Genomic DNA, 18,171 nt, shown 5'->3' on the forward strand with positions numbered 1-18,171 from the left:
CATCATCATCTCGGGCCGACGCGGCTCTCTTGGCGAAAAGGACGTCACACCCTCGGCGCCCTTTTGTAAAAGGCGGCTGTTAACTCAACAATGGCGGCGAACCCCTTTTTTTTTTTTTTTTTATAAATAAAAAACGAGAAAGAAGCAAAAACCCGTAAGAAGCATCAGCGTTTTAATTAGCGTTCACTTGTTTCCAAGGTCACCGTGAACACCCCCCCCCCCCCAAAAATCAAACTGGTGAACTTTTATAATAACCGGGCTGGGATTGCTTTTTGCACACTTTTTGGCGAGGCCAACTCCCGACGGGCAGCGTCGAAGTGTATTTTTAATTAAAACAAAGTTACATTGTTGGCGTAATTAAAGTGGATGTAATAGCGCGTTGTTTAATTAGGAGGTTCAGTTGATTAGATGCCCAAATAAGGATGAAGCTTAACAAGATGTGACACGAAGAAAAAACAAAAAAAAAACAAAAAAACAGCAACCACTCCATCAAGGATTCGATGGGGCTTTTTGTACAAATTTCAGGGAGTATTTTTCATCCCTCTCTCGTGTAAATGGAAACAAATCGATATGAAATTAATAAAAAAAGCACATTTCTTAATGACTCCGGGGAATAATCCAGATGAGGGTGCGAGGAATGTGAAATAATAAAGCCGCTCAAATCCCGGCGCCGAAATCCAATTTGAGGATTGCATCAAAAGGGCTCTGCCTCCATTACCTATTAATAATCAGCCTGGAACAAAAAGCAATTATCAGCCATTCAAGCGCGCTGAGTTTTTTTTTTGTTTTTTTTCTTCTTCCCACTAACATTGATTACATAGACAAAATGGGAAAAGGCTTAGTTGATTCAGCATCCTTCATTATCGCATTGGTGCAAATCCAAAAGGCAAAAAATAAAAAGGTCTGGCGCAGACAAGAGCCGGATTCATAAACCACTTGTCAGCGCTCATTTACCCCGCTGACCCGCAACTGAATTGACGATGCAATAAAGCCAAAACAAAAATAATTGCGGTCTTGTACCTAGAATAGAACTACCGGGCCAAGTGTTGCCTGCGACACGACAGCGTTAAACAAATCCCCCCCCACACAAAGCAAAAAAAAACAAAAAACCTGGCCTTGCTTTAATACGGTCCCATTACGCAGCAGAACCCGGCCCAGATTTCCCTTCCAGAGCAGGGAAGAAGGCCATTAGGCTGCCGCAGATGGATTTCAGCACCTCGGAATCTCCGCCACAGACATCTTGAGAAGCGTACCTTTTTTTATTTTATTTTTTTTTTTTTCCCCCCCCCGACCAAATGACCTTCCGCTTCATGGCCGAGTCCGTACCGGGCATTAGCTTTTTACATTGCTATTGACCAGTGTTGTTTTATGGGGCTCGCAAGGCCCCGTTTGGCCAGCGCCGTAATATGTTTGCGCGAGGGCTATAAAGCTCATGATGTGAAATAAAATATGTCCTTTAATGAACTTTTATAGGGCGGACGGAGGCTTCCGAAAAGCCGATGTAAGCATGTGGTGAGAGGAAAGATTGCTAATGGCGGGATTCCGCCGTTGTCCCAGATGCTGTGAATAGAAATTCAAACGCGCTGTAGCGAGGGTGCAACAACAAAAGGTTGCAGCTGAAAAACTCATTTGCGGCCACTGGGTGAGATTGTGTTTTGGTTCATTCATTACGTTAGCTACACAAAGTCTTTTACCACTGTACCAGTTCGACCCTAAAAAAAAAAAAAAAAAAAAGCCTGGTTCAGCCACGTTACACTTTTAAGATAAAAGCAAAATATAAAATATCAAAAAAATACTATTATATTTACATCAATATTTAGACACAACCAATCAGATCGATTCACTGTCTGTAGTAGCAGGCTGAGAATTGTGTTTTTTTTTTTGCCGGATTATTGCTTTCTGTCCCTCTGTGCAACTCTGAGTTTCTCATCAAGTCAAGTTTGTTCTACGCCTCTCGATGTGAATAAATGGATGTAACGATATCCAAACATCACGATACAATATCACGATACGATAATTATATCAATATTGTAGTGGCGTTGGCGATATTTAAAAAAAGATCACAATATTGTTAAAAAAAAACAAACAAACTCATGCTTAAAAAAAAAAAAAAAAGCACAATATTGTGCTTTTGTACATAACAGCAATGCATATAAACCACATACAATCTCGAATAACGATATTGAGGCAGTTATTTGCTAATGCAAGCACACATTGATCGCTTCACATGCAAATTAGGTTCCCCTTCATCTGACAATTAGCATAGATTTTAAACATAGAAGGCCAAAACATCCCTAATGAAAATTGAATTGAACTAATAAACTAGCCACTAGAGGGTGCTAGAACTGCACAAATGGAAATTAAACTGACTTTTTTTTTTTTTTTTAACAGACGTGTTGCTTTTAAATATTGTGGACGACGACGACATTGTGTCAGTTTTAATATCACGATATTGCCCTTATCGTGACATCCCTATTAAATACCCAAACTGTCATTCTGTTTGTTTAATGCTTAGTTTTGAATTAAACTAACTGTAGGAGACAATTAACAGATTGAATCACTATTAAAAGGCGCAAGCAGACAAATGCCGGCTATCTCTTTGGAACTGTTACAGTCCCTCTGTGTGTGCGCGTTAGTAGCTTAAAGGCAGAAAAGGTGTTACATTAATGTGGCCCATTTACCATTTAGTCACTTTCTGGTGTTCCGTCAACTTTTGCCCTAATGAGGCGTTTAAATGTTTGATCATTAAAAAGGTATGTCTTTTTTTTTTTTTATTAGACCATTTACAGATTGCCTATTGGAGCAGATCTCATCAAAGCCGACTTGCAAGGAAAAAAAAAAATGTTGTACGGCCGGCGTTATGATGGATGATGGCGGCGGGGGTAGCGAAAGGACCGCTGGACAGGGCACGCCCTTCCACCTCAGTAGCCAGGGATGGCCTGGCCACATGCTGCTTGCATCATTACACAGCCTGGGCCCAGACCTCCGGTGCCACCCTGATTGATGGGCTCCAGCAGGCCCAAATGGCCCAATGGAGGCGTTCCATCCAGACCATAGCCCGGCCCATCCGTCTTGGAATCTTCTCGAAGAAGCCTCTTGCCTTACTGTACGTCTTATCTAGGCCGTGCTAGCTTTTAATCCCGCCTGCTGATTAACTCATTCACTCGCAGCCATTTTCACATTTCGCAATCCCGTTCGCTACCGGCTGTTTTACTGGATTTTGACTGATTTTGCGAGGCCCACAGAATATTGTGTTCAATTGCTATAAAAGCATGGAACCTATCAAAAGAAAGATTAAAGTCTCTTCTTTCATCAGGAAAAAAAAAAAAAAAGTATGTTTCTATCTGTTTCCGTTTGGCAGCAATTAGCATTAGAAGCGAGCTAAGTTTCATCAGTTTTCACAAATCTCTTCAAAATTCTAAGTAATTTAGCTTTTTTTCTACATGGCTTTGGTTGATCTCCTTTGCTCTGCTGCCAACTGCTGGCCGTTTGTGTAATAACTACCATTTCTGCAACCGTTCTTTGCAGTTGAGAGGCTACATCAAAGCCTTCTGTATGCTCTCGCATGGAAAAAAACAACGTATAATTACGTCTTTGGGACACTTATAACATAAAAACGTATTTACACGTTATTGGGAGCAAGTGAGTTAATCCCACCTGCTGATTAAAAAGGCTTCGGCGAGTCAATAGTGTGGGAATTGGGAATAGGCGTGAATTTTCAAATTCATAAATCAGAAGTGTCAATGCGTTGTGATCGTCACATGCACCGCGCAATTCATTACACTGAGACACAACGGAGGTCAACGCACAGCTGTTATTCATGTGACAGTGCCGCAACAACGCTCTGTCATATGATTATTATGTGGAAATCATTCGCCTGCGCTTTGGTGGCAACAGATGAAGAAACAAAGGCAGATTCACAGGGAGAGGCCTTCTTCGGTTTGTTATTTTTGATTATCTGCATTAAAACAAGCAACAATTACAACATGTCCAGCTGAAAGAACAAAAGAGACCACACGTTCCATCATCGGCAAGTGAGAAGAGAGAAAAAATAAAATAAAAATATACCAAATTTGTTTGGGCACTAAAAGCGTCGCATTGCTACCTGACTGAAAACGGATGTCCACATTTCTGACATTATCCTTGCATTTGATCAATCAAAAATTTAGTCAAAATTAGCCAATTAATCAACAAGTAATCAATTACAAAATTAATCGACAACTATTTTAACTCATTTGCTCCCAATAACGTGTAAATACGTTTTTTTTATGTTGTAAGTGTCCCAAAGACATATTTATACGTTTTTGTTTTTTTATGCTAGAGCATACAGATGTCTTTGATGCAGCCTTTCAGCTGCAAAGAACGGTTGCAGAAATGGCCAGCCGATTTTCACTCATCTTTCAAAGCAAACTCAATATTGTGCGGTATGACTACATAAACATGGTGGATGCCATATGAAAGATTGGATTCCATTCTTTCACGAGAAAAAAAAAAGTATGTTTCTACCTTATCCTGTTCTTTAGTAATCACCATCTGAAAATGGGTCATTTGAGTGACGCAATCGAAAATACAAAAAAAATGGAGAAAACAAGCTTTTTGTGAAATGATTTTTTGTTTTTTGTTTTTTTGCACAACAGTGACTTTGACACGAATATTTTTTGTTCAGTGACACTCCGTGAATTAGATTTAATGTGACAAAGATTTTGAGCATTCACATCATCCTTGAAAGCGTTCAATTGCATCAGATTCTCATGTTTCAGTGTAATTCCATACACCATTGAAAAGATATACAATGCTGCCATCTGCTGGCCATAGTTAGTGGGTATTTTTTAACACCAATGACAAGGCAGCGCTGCACAAGACGTTGCACTGCCCATTGAGAAAAAAAAATAGAGACAAAAAACATACTTAACGTCAATTAACGTTTATGGCGGAATTCATTAGGATTTTAGAATACGTCATTAGACGTTTTTGGCGGTCAAAGAGTTAATTTTCAATGAACCGATCATGAGTGTTTTCGGAAACAATTTTTAATGAACCTATTATGAATGTTTTGGGAACGTAGCGAGAGAAAATATACGCAAGAACGGGGACAACATGACAAGACCCGAACCCAAATTCAAAGTTCAAACCCAGGATCTCTTGACTGTGAGCCAGACTTAACGAGGCAACTTTGCTTGCCTGTCAACTAAAAATATGAAGAAAAGAAATCTCAACAATAAGCGCCGCATGCCAAAATTTTGGTGCAATCAGTTTGGTAGAGTTTGCATAATCCAGCGAGCAGTCAGACAGACAACATAATCCCCATGGTGGAGGTAATGACAGGATTAGGCTGTGGATCGTGGCCAATAAAACTTCATCCCGGGAAGAGAATTCAACAAAAAAGAAAAAAAAAAAATAATCTGTGGAAAATGGCGAGGGATAAGGACGCCACGGAGCAACATGCAATTCCAGCCAATCGACTTGATTCCCTCATTTGACTGCGTTGCGGCCTCGCTCGCTATTCATTGTGCGTTCGCCAGCGCGGCGTTCCCTGGCAAGTTATTTTGTGCATCGGTAGCGGGTGTAAAACGAACGTCTCTCTCGCCGTCTGCCCAGCTGGATGGCGTGCCCCCGTGCCGCCAGATGCGGCGAGCAGATGCACACAGCTGGCCCCGCTTACCTTGCCGCTTCAATAAGTCTCATTACGGTAATTGTTGCTTCACGTTTTCAGAATATGTTGCTTCCAGGAAGCTGTAGCACTACATTCCTTCGTTCTAGAAATGCAACAATGAATCGACAACTCCTCAATTATCACAATTTGTAATAGACCGATAGTCTGCGCCGATATTGCATGGGCATTTTGACGAACATCGTTACCGGCCTTTTTTCAAATTCTGTCAGCCGATAAAAGGCAAAGCTAAAACCATTTTAATCTCAGGGAACTATTTATTTTATTTATTTATTTTCAGTTAACTTTTTTTAAGAGATGCTGCTCAATTTATTTCATTCGTTAAAAAAAAGAAGAGAAATGAAAGAAGTAAAACTTATGTTATCGGCTCCTAATCAACAACAACAACAAAATAATCAACACAAAGCAAATGACAGCAAACGGTCAGAATGTTTTCAATATAACAATTCTATGTAATAATTAAGCAGCATGTCCTTGTGCTATATATATTTTACCAGTAACTGAGCTTTTGCAGGGTTTTTGAAGATACAGATAGACCGGGATGATTTTGTTTTACAATCCAGTTTGTTCCATAAACTGACATCTTGAGTTGAAATACTTTTTCGGTTTGTTTTATATTTTGTTTTAGAGAAAATATCTGTTCCCCTTAATTTAAACTCACTTTTTTTTTTTTACATTTAATTTGTACAATAATTGGTAAACTTTCATGATGGGCTTCAAACATTATTTTAAGCCGGTTAAACTCAATCAATTCATTACATTTTACAATTTTTAGTTGTATAAATAATGTGGGGGGTTTGGCTGCACACCCCCACATTAAAACAATAAAAACAACAACAACAACAACAACATTAAAACAAAGAATGTGTTTCCAGTTTCTATTTAACTTTTTAAGACATGCTGATAACCTTGGGCGTTGCTTGAACATTTCTTTAGAAATTTAAAATGGAGTACATCGTCTAAGAATAAAAAAAAACTTCTACATTTCGAAAAATCTGAAAAAATTGTCCAATAAGCATTAATGCTTTAACATATTACAACAAAGTCAAGATTGGTATTTGTATTTAAAAAAAAAAAAAAAAATTGACACCAACTCCCTTTTTACTGAAAATGAATATCTGCTTCAAATATCGGTTATCGGCCTCCTTGACTACTAATTATCGGCATCGGTATCTCTAAAAAAAAAAAAAAAAAAACACCCGTCTATCTGTAATCACAATTGAGAATTATTAATTGATTCATCTTTGTTTATTTATTTATTATGTGATAAGCTAGCATATATGTAACACCTCGTTTTATTGATTTGACTTGGTTTTGTGTTTTTTAAAGTTGTGTACAGTGACCTTGAGTGTCGTGAAAGACGCTTAAAATAAAATGTATTAATATTATTATTATTATTATTTTATTATAATACTAGTTACTACTCTTACTGCTACTATAGTTATGATAATTTTAGAAAACATGTTTTGTTTGTTTGTTTGTTTTTTTGGGGGGGGGTGGGGGGGGGGGGGGGTGGAAGAGACCTAGGAAGTCGCTCGTCTGGCTTAATGAGTCGCCCACGCGTCAACATTGGCACCCGCTCGCTAACATCTGCCTTTCGCATTCACTGTTTACTTACATTTCACCTGCGCTATTACTCAGAATGAGCGATCGCCCACTTAAGCTCGGGTTCGGGGGCGATGTCCGTCCAAAAAGACGACAGGTTTGGACGCCAGCGCTTTTGCGAGGCCCGGGGGAGGTTCATCAGCGAGTCATTATTGTTGTAGCCTCTCGATTAAGCCGATTATCGATCACTGTCTGTCCACAAGAAGTTGAGGAGGAACATTTGGGTGTAACTTGCCGTTACTGACGCCTGAAAATTTGGAATGAGATTCAGTCACGGATATATTTTTCATCAGTCATTTTAGAATTCTTGAAGCCTTTACTCATTCGCACTTTTGTGACCTAATCAGCCTTAGAAAAAAAAAAAAAAAAAAAAAGTCTCAATTGAACAGAAGTAATCAGGTTGTTATAGAAATAAGAGTTTACTGCTGAATATTAACTGTAGTGGTTATGTTTTATTTTCAACTGATTCATTGATCAGTACATATAAATTATGAGTACTACTTAACTTTTCACACAAAAAGCATTATGAGTAAAAATGTGTTGTGTTCACGTCTCAGTTTGCACTAAACACTACTCCAACGTGTTGCCAGTGGAATCCTTACGGCAAAACCATAACGCCACACTTTAGTAATGCACTTGCGTCAATTACATCACAATTAATCAACTCCCCATAATCGAATTTAATCAATGTTAACATCAGTCCGCACTGCACTTGAGCACCAATTAAGATATTTTGATGTATGTATTAGGGATGTAACAATAACAGCAATATCATGATATCGCGATATTGAAACTGCCACAATATATCATCGTCATGTCACGATATTAAAATCTGCACATCTTTTTTAATAAAAAAAAAAAAAAAAAGTCAGTTTGATTTCCATTTGTGCAGTTCTCGCACCCTCTGGTGGTTAGTGGTAGTTTTTTAAGTGCAGTTTAATTTTCATACGGCATGTTTTGACCCTTTATGTTTAAAATCTATGCTATTGGTCAGATGAAGGGGAACGTAATATGCTTGTAAACCGAGTCAATACGTTGAGGAAGTGCCTCAATATTAAGCGTTATTAGAGATTGTAGGCTCTTTTGTTTTGTTTTTTACAATATTGTGCCCTTTTTTGTATCGCCAACCTCCCCGCAATATCGTCATAATTATCATATTGTGACCTACATATTGTGATGTTTGGATATTGTTACATTCCTTTGTACATATATCCAAAATGTCTGCCATATTTCTGAACGTCCTCAGTTTTTCCCTTTTTCTCGGGTAATGACGATTGGCCACGGACGACGGGGCTCTCTAATTACGTCGCCCGACCCGCCCGTGACATTTTGCAAGGGCTCTTCTCAGCCGAGTCACCGGTTGGGCCGAGAAGACGCCATTAGGTGATAAGCTTCATTTATTGCGGACCCCTCATCAGCACATCCCCCCCCCTTGCCTTAAAGCACAAACGGAACACGCTGATTAGCTTCAGGACGAACATAATAACCGCGTTCTCAAGGTGAACCTTTTCAGGCCGCAATCTTTACTCGCCGTAAAACGATCGACATTTTTTTTTTTTTTGCCGTTTTTGAGGATTATCTGTGCGTCCCCAGCGGTGCTCCCACAAAAGGGAACGGACTTGTTTTGTATTCGCACAATGTCGCCGCGGATTGCTGTGATTAAATTAAGTCAAAGCATGTCCTTCATCGTTTGGGCCGTGATGTAATGCCGCTGTCGAGGTTTATTAATTGATATAAAAGACGCGTTTAGAATTAAGCCCGGGACGTTGGCTAATTGAAATGACCCATTCTTTTTTTTTTTTTTTGCATTCGCCCTTGGGAACGACGGCCGCAACGAGTTTGTCGTCGTAACGCTCCGAAATTCCTCCGGGCGGGTTCTGCTCCATTCCGACGCAAATAAGTTGATGATGTCAGCGAAAGCACCTCCAGTAGTTGTTTAGCGGTTGTAACGCTTACAACAGCTAATTAGCCGGGTGGCTTGCCTTTGATTTATAGTCCCTCCTATCAGCATTTAATCAGCCGGGAGCAACGATCCGTGTGCGGCTCCCCCAAACCCCGTTCAATTACAAAGCGTCTGATCGTGACACAAATGCCAAAGACGGAGAAGATTGTCACGTTTTCTGCATAGATAATTCAGATAATTGAGTCATAATTAAGAGGCAACGCGTCGTTCAGCGGGTTATCCGGATGACACGCCAGTCCATCATTTACTCAAGAGCGAGCACAACAATGCAACACAAGATCTGGCCCCGCCTTCGCCTTTTCCACAGAATCCAGTAAAGGCGGGATCCTTTCGCGACGGTGACGTCAAAATTAATTGCTCTGCAAAAATTAGTCAGGTGTGCCTCGAATGAAGTCATTGATTAGCAAAGTTGCTCCTCAGAGAGAGAGAGAAAAAAAAGCCATATTTGTGCCTTGATACTAATGTCGACTACAAAAATATCTAACTTGAACGTTTTGTCTTTGTCATGACTCGAGTCATGCAGGAGTAATGTTTGGGTCTTGTCTCGTGTCTGGTGTCATGCCTGGGTTAAGTTTGAGTAGAGTTCACGACCCGTTAGGTGTCTGTTTTGGTATTGATGTAACATCATCCAGTTTCATCTAGTTTTAGGCTATATGATGTCTGGACTATATGATGTCAAGGATCTTTTATGCTATATGATGTTTGTTCATGTCAGGAACTATCTAATTACAGAGTCAACAGCCAATCAGAGAATTCCATGTCAGTACTAGTACCGTATTTTCCGCACTATAAGGCGCACCTAAAAGCCTTAAATTTTTTCAAAAGCTGACCATGCACCTTATAATCCAGTGCGCCTTATATATGGATCAATATTGAGCCGCAACAGGTCTCGCTGTCAAGACGCTATCGGTGACCCTGCACGATCGGTGACGCGCATGCGCAGAAGATCCCGCCATCTTGGATCGCTAGCTAGTACTAATCCTTTAGCTCAGAGAAAATAAAACAGCTGTTTATTCACTTTGGGAGTGAATGGACTTGTCAGAAAGCTGGTTTGTATTCTATTCATAAAGTTTGACTGACCTATCCGACTTTTGTTGACATTCCCTTTAGCGCAGCACCATCTAATGGATGCATAACGTAACCCCAGCCTCTACTGTAGCGCCTTATATATGGAAAAAGTTTGAAAATGTGTCATTCATTGAAGGTGCGCCTTAGAGTGCGGAAAATACGGTACTCACATGTCTAGCCACAACCAATGAGATTGAGTGACTGTCTATTTAAGGGTCTGAGAATTGTGTGTATTTTGCCAGATTATTGCTCAACTGTTCCTGCGTATCGCTCTCTTAGCTTCTGCCTCTCAATGTGAATAAATAGATAGACTTATTTGTGTCTGCGTTTGGGATCCTACCTCTCAGCACAGCACACAAGTCTTAATGGCACAAATCTTACAAGTCAATTTTGGGGCAAAGGCAATGTAAACAGGGCTGGAGTCACCGTCTCGCATCCGATTCTATTTCTGAAGGCAGAAAATTGCCCTACAGTTATGGGTCATTTATACTGAACATAAAAAGTGTTTTTTGTTTTTTTTTACAAGTAGCATAAAAGGGTTTGTAAATGAGTGATGTAAACAAGTCGGCCAGTGCCAGTTAGAGGTCGAGAGTCTGCTACCAAACAAACGCCATCACATGATCGCAGATTGAAAATAGACGACCCAATTCCTGGCCAAGCAGCGCGGCTGTCGTACGGGACGTTTATACTTGGATCCGCGCGTTTATGAATGGTCGTCATTACGCCGACGCCGCCGCTGCTGCTACAGCCGCAATAAACAGAACGCGGGAGGGGAAAAAAATCAGGAGAGGCGTCACTTCAATCAGGCAAGGAGACGACTCATGAAACCTAAAGAGACTTTCTTGAGAAAAATCAATCGGTGGAAGAAAAACAAGTCCAAAAAGGACGACATGACTACATGTTATGAGAAGAGCAAAGACCAACATCTGTCTACAGTACTTGCTTCTATTCTACACTGCGTTTTTTTTAAATGGTAGAATTGTGTGCACAGAGACAACCAGAGTTGATTCCATCTTCTGGTTTCTCACTCCAACTGGTTGAAATGACAACTTGGTTGTTTTTCACACCTTCAACACATCTTTACTATAGACCAGTGGTGTCCAAACTACGGCCCGGGGGCCATTTGCGGCCCGCCATCTGTTTTTCAGTGGCCCGCGACATGTGCTAAAAATGGCATTTGACAATAAACAAAACAAAAATGTTTGGAGATGGTCAAAGTAAGAACGGAGGGTACCGAAACAGGTGCCATTAAAGGTTGTTTTAGTTCACTAAAACTAATGAAAAAACTAAAACTAAAATTCAAAAAACAATATTGTTACCGAAATAAAATAAAAACAAAAATGCTTTTTAAAAAAACGAAAACTAACTAAAACTAACTAAAATTATAGCAAACATTGGGGATGATTTTAAATGTGATTTTTAGTAGATTTATTTTGATATAAACCAGAATACTGACGTTTAAATGTATGTCACACAGAAGTGACGTCATCTAGCAGCAGTAGAAATAGAAAAGCACCTTCACATGACATCGCTCCCACGGTGTTTTTTTTAAATATTGTGCACAAGTAATAAACTTTTTTTTTTTTTTTTTTAACTAATACTAATACTGAAACTAAGAAATTAAACTAAAACTAAGCATTTTTTTAAAGAACTAAACTAATGAAAACAAACAGAACCACTCTGAAAACTAATAAAAACTAGCTAAAATTAAAAATTCCGAAACTATAATAACCCTACTGCCATATTACAAATAAACAATTTAGCATCACACATCCATCTCTGATACCCGCTTCCAATTGAGGCTTGTTTATGTGACCTAAAAATAAAAGCCCTGGAATTCATCCCAAATGGCCACTTAAAACCAAATTCCTGTTGCATTTCCCCACATGAGTCCTTGAGACATTTTCATCCGTCCTGCTACACAGTTTAGCGGTGATCATTGAAGCTGCAGTAAGGGTTTTTTTTTTTTTTTTTTTTTTTTTTTTTTTCTCCCTCCCCAACACACACATTTTCACCAGGATACTTGCAAATTGGTGAATTTTCAAGCATGTTGAGGCCCCCAATGGGCGAGTCACTCATCAGAATAATAATCATCATCATACTGAGGTATCCTCAATCTCCACAGAAGGAAACAGCAGGACTTTTGGCATCAAGAGTTCTCATCCTGTCTTGCTGCTGTTTACAATACAAGGGCACCTCTAATCACAGTCTTTTTTTTTTGTTTTTTTTTTTGTACGCTATAACAAACACACCTGGGAACAGGCTGTACCATAGCACACCTGCTTCTTCACACAAAAGAGCGCTGAGGATTTCGGACAACAAGGAAGGAAAAAAAAAAAAAAAAAAACACGACCAGAGTGCAAACACGCCAAACAGAAAAATCGATTCCTCGAGTCGTGGATGAGTAAGGGATAGCAAATTGACCTCAGCAGCTCCGCTCGGTGTGCAGCATCGCACCGCACTCGTGTATTTATACTCCAAACTATGACTGACAAGTTCACACCAGAGGTTAGTGCAAGAAACATAAAAAAAATAGAAATAAAAGACGCTTGAGTGAGGAGAAACGGCTGAAAATAGTCATGAGCCGACACCTCATCACGGAGGAGGAACAATGGCGCACCATCAGAGGTTCTGCCTGCTCATAAAAAGTCACACTAGTTTGTATTGGTGCACTTGGTTGATGAAGCGTTATTTGCTTTTATTATTAACTCATTCACTCCCAACCATTTTCACTTTAAGTGCTTTCCTGGATTTTGACTGATTTTTCAAGGCCCGCGAAATATTATGTTCTATTGCTATAAAAATATGGAACATACCAAAAGAGAGATTAAAGTCTCTTTTATCGGGGAAAGAAAGTATATTCCTATCTGTTTCCACTGTGCAGCAATTAGCAATAGAACATAGATAAGTTCCATCGTTTTTCACAATTCTGCTTAGAACTGTGGGGAAATCAGCTTGTTTCAATATGACCTGGTTGATCTCTTATACTCTGCTGCCACTCAACCATTTTCTGCGGTAGATAGACTGCATCAAAGCCTTCTCTATGCTCTGGCATAAAAAACAAAAACAAAAAAACAAATACGTCTTTGGGACACTTAAAACATTTAAAATATGACGTATTTATACGTTTTTGGGAGCTAATGAGTTAAGGTGTCATTCAATGTTTCTCCAGGTCTTTAGTCACATAGATATGCTAACATCTCATGCAAAATAGCAAAAGTTCACAATTAGGCTTGCAATGGATGTCATGTCTGGGGTCACGCCAGGGTTAAGTTTGAGTTCATGACCTGTATAGTTTGGATTCACGACCGTGAGGTCAAGTGTCTGTTACGTTCTCATGTAACAAGTGTCTGTTTTGAACTGATGTAACCAGCATCTGGTTTCAACTGGAAAAAACAAAACAAAAAAAAACACTGTTTTAACTGGTTTTATGCTTTGTGATGTAATGAGCTTTGTGATGTCAATCTGTAATCCTGTACTTAGTCACAACCAATCAGATCGATTCACTGTCTGTAGTAACGGTCTGAGAAGTGTCGGATTATTACTTCTATTACCACTGTTCCTCTGTGCAACTCTCGTTGTTTCTCTTCTAGTCAAGTTATGTGAATAAATAGTTTGCGTTTTGGGATCCAACCAACTCCAGATCATGACAATGGGAAAATTTCATTACATTTCTATTAGAAAAAAAAAAAAAATTCAATGAGAGAATTTTGGAAGTACTCAAAATTGGAAACTTTCCATGGGAATTTACAGGAATTGGGGATAAATTAAACACTAGGTATCATAGTCAAACATTAATATAAACATTTTTATTTTGTCATGAGTGGACATGTCTCGAGAGAGTCAACCTTTATTCCCATGAAATTAAAGTTTACAAACATCAAGGTTTAAGTTTGACCAACAGCGGAAAATAATGTTTCCTTAAAAACTACATAAAAAAAAAAAAAAAAAGGGGGGGGGGCGTGAACAACAAAGTCAAAAACAACAAACATGACGCTTCATATTCACACAATATGCTAAAAAACAAAAAAAACAAAAAAAAATGCTAACATTTCCTGCGATATGCTAACATTTTATGGCTTAAACTCCATTTTCAAATGGCTTTTTCGAGACATCTTTAATGTTTCCACTGGCATTTGCTGCTGAACTCAACCATCACCATCACCACCATTTTGTCATAATAGGAGAAGACGTGTGTACAGTTTTTCCAGTTAGGACGGGACCCCAAGGATAACCGTTGTTGTGACAAATGGAAATGAGTTTTTTGCTACGGTGAAGCACATTGTGTCTAATATAGAGGACAGCACAGTGGGCCCATTAAATTGTAGGGTCATTAGATTTTTTTTATTTTATTTGTATCCACAAACCACAATCCTGTGCGACCCACGCTTTCTCTTTGCGGGAGTATGCAACGGGAACGGGCTGCGCATACGACGACCGTGTATTTTCTATCAATCACCGTGCGAGGGGGGATGTCGAGTGAAGCGAAGGGAACGAAGAGACGCCAGGATCAGACTAAATCCTGGGAGGCTGAAGTGATATTTATTGGTTTTAAGCGCATTGCTACAACTCGTCAACCTGTGGGGAAATACAGTGCTTAACACAACCCTACTGCATTGCAGATATTATGTACGGTGGTAATACGCAGTACAAGGCTCAAAATAAAACAGATTTGCATTGCAGTCAGTCAGTCAAAGGTTGCACTTTACACCTCAATTTCCCAGAGGGAGCCATCGCAAAGGGATCAATAAAGTCAAGTCTAAGTCTAATAAAACACTGAATAGCCAAACTGAGACCCGCAGATTTATAAAACAGAACTACTGAAACTAAAGCATGCGCCAATATTCCTTCAGGCGCACAAGTGAAGACTCCGTTTGTAAACAGGAGCACACGGAAAAGGTCAGACTTGGCCACGCCCGACTCATTTTGTAGTCAAAAACGCACGGAAGTCTGGCGAGCCTTGGCCACGCCCACCAAAAAAATCCACTTGTTTGATGCTAGGCTAACAGTAGACCTTCCTAGTGGAGCCCACAACTCTACAACAAGGTACAATTTTGTGAAAATTTCTTTTTACAGTATTAGGGCGTCCATTGGGTGGTTGGTGTCTTTGCTGCAAAGCTCATTTCAGGAGATCTTTAATGTAACTTGGCATTTTGTGCATGAATAAAAATTAGCATGAACAGACCGTCATCATGGAAAATCCAAGAAGTCTCAGTCTCAGTGACTTTTACCAGTATGTTATTTTTAACCAATTAGTTACCGGTACTACCGGATTGCTGCTGTGTTACTGCTGCGTCACAGGCACAGTTTGGAAAGAAATTCTAAGGTATATTATAGGGCTGCACGATATTGGAAAAACATGCGATGTGCGATATACTTGCTGAACATAGCGATATCGATATTATTGCGATATTTAACATGTACCTAAAGAAATTACATTTTTATAACCTAATGAAAGAAAAACATTTTTCATGTGGCAAAATAAGCAACCTTAATGTAATCTTAGTTAATTAATCGTAATTATGTCTTGATCATTTTCAACTATTGAATGGCGATGCACATTTTAGTTAGCATCTGACTGGTCAAATTCATATAAAAAGCATAAAATTCCATATGAAACTTATTGCACGCCTTTGCGATATGCATATTGCAAGGGCCAATATCGCGATATCGATATTTTTTCGATATATTGTGCAGCCCTAGTATATTATTAAACCTTTGAAAACTCGGTGTTCCGTCTTTTTTTGTAAATATCTCGTGATTCAATGTGGGCACACGTGGCTTATAGTCAGGTGTGGCTTATGCATGTACAAAAATGCTTTTTCCTTTAGAAATGTACTGGGTGCGACTTATAATCAGGTGCGTTCTTTACTCCGGAAATTACGCTAAATAAATAATTAGGCACATTACATTGTATTTAGAGTTTCAAAAGCGAATACAGTGTTTTTCTAGCACAGCAATTCATTTCCTGGTTTGCGAAGTCATCAACTGTACACTTACTTTCACGATGGTCCACTTCAGTCACATTCGTCCGTCTTGCTCTCTGCGCTGCCAAACTTGCCACCGTTGCCCTATTTAAACAAAACGTCACGTCAGAAAATTGTGTTTTGACTTCGGAAGCTCATAGGTTTTCTATTTTTATATGAATTAGCTGTGCCTCTGCATTTATCGGCATAATTGTAATGCATCGTGTCCCCCAATTCAATTCATAGGTGCTAATTTAAATATTTGCAAGCGATAATGTAGAGGGAAATGCGAGAAGCCACAAAAGTGCCGGTGCGTTATCTCGCCAGCATGAAATGTCAAGTTAGCACGTACGAGCGAGCATGCGAATATATCTCGTTATCACATTTGAAAGCATGCGATAAGCTGGAGAGAGAAAGAAGATGCTCGTGTGTTATTATGCATCATATTTTTCTGTAAAAGGTTGACATTTTGCCAAATGTAATTACAACCTCAAAAAGCTCCAAATAAAACAAAAACGGCACGGAGGAAACATGTTTGGGACGTGGACCTCGCAATGCGTTTAAGCCTCCTTTTCATTAATGTCAGAGACTTCTCGTGAGCTCGCTAAATCTCCGCCACATAAATGTCACGTTTTGCATCCGGGCATTGCTGAAGCTGCTTTTATTTGCATAAGGGGGAGGAATGGTGACGGGGGGGACGCACCGCTATGAAAGTTCAGGTTAAAGCCACGCACAGTCGTGGTCACATGCGCCGTGGACTCATTTTAATTGGTTGCGGCGGCATTTTTGTGATGGTGCAGCTGTGCTTTACTGGAGTTCCTGCCAGGTTTATTTCCAACATGTTTTTTTTTTTTTTTTTTTTGTTCTATCAGGCAACCCAGTAGGCTTCTTTTTGAGTCCAGCTGGCACAATGGTGTAAAACGATACTAAGGAACACACGTTTATTTGATCAGCAATGCCCAATTTGAACACTTTGCAGGTTTCACTTACGACTTAAGGGTCATATTAAAATGTACAGTTTAATTGCTTGTGAAAAAAATAAAAATAAATTTGTGTGATATCACAATCAAGTAAATTTTTTTGTCGCTCTGTTTCTGAGAGTGAGCTGTTGTGAATTTTTGCCAGATTGTGACGAATACGTTTCGCTAATTTTGATATGAAACCATCCCCACACATTGGCATCTTAATTGGGGGAACCTCTGGCTTTTTTTTTTTTTTTTTTTTTTTTTTTTTTTTTTTTTTTAAAGAGTATACAAAACATTTCACATTTAATTTGAGTCAGCAATTTTTGGCCATCCTTGTGTTCAATAAAGGATGGGGAAACACCGATATATACAATACAGTAAGATGGAACTATAGGGAATGATCACTGCTGCGAAGAGATTTAAAAAAAACAAAAAAAATAATTTAATTAGTCTCCGTAAAGTTAGCGTTATCACTTCCTCTTAGGCTTTTCAAATTAAAACCGAGTGTTGCCCGCTTTGTGTTTCAATTGGCGAAAACAAACCGTTATGAAATAATGTACACCTTCAAATACTACATGCATTTGTTGTTTACAGTTAAATCACATTATATTTAACAATATTTGACTTAAACGCAGTTATTTTCAACCTGCGTGCCAATGCCCGTATCTTGTGTGTTATTGTATTTCGTGGCATTGGGCCAAAACCTCATAAGTCACAATTGAGCACATTTCACTTTTTTTTTTTTTTTTTTTTTCCCCCAATTCCATTTTTACAAATTATGTACTGTGTTGAAAATGGCCTGCTCTTCAAAAAAAAAAAAAAAAAAAAAAAAAAAAAAAAAAAAAAAAAAAAGAAAATGGCCTGCTCCCTTTGATGATGCAATGTGAAAGACTGGATAAACATGCAGATGTTGGGAGCTCCTGAAAAGTGACA

At 39.1% G+C, this 18,171-nt stretch overlaps 1 protein-coding gene across 4 annotated transcripts in view; it reads right to left on the reverse strand.

Annotated features, from left to right (window-relative positions):
* The window catches only part of tenm4 (teneurin transmembrane protein 4), a 321,917-nt gene that overhangs the window by 285,702 nt on the left and 18,044 nt on the right, over positions 1–18,171 (reverse strand). For all 4 annotated transcript variants that reach the window (XM_077540676.1, XM_077540675.1, XM_077540674.1 and 1 more), the window contains exon 2: positions 16,308–16,378. The gene's annotated coding sequence lies outside the window, so the exon portion shown is untranslated. The remainder of the gene's footprint in view (positions 1–16,307; positions 16,379–18,171) is intronic.

This window comes from Festucalex cinctus, chromosome 13, assembly GCF_051991245.1.
Source record: "Festucalex cinctus isolate MCC-2025b chromosome 13, RoL_Fcin_1.0, whole genome shotgun sequence".
NCBI lineage: Eukaryota > Metazoa > Chordata > Actinopteri > Syngnathiformes > Syngnathidae > Festucalex > Festucalex cinctus.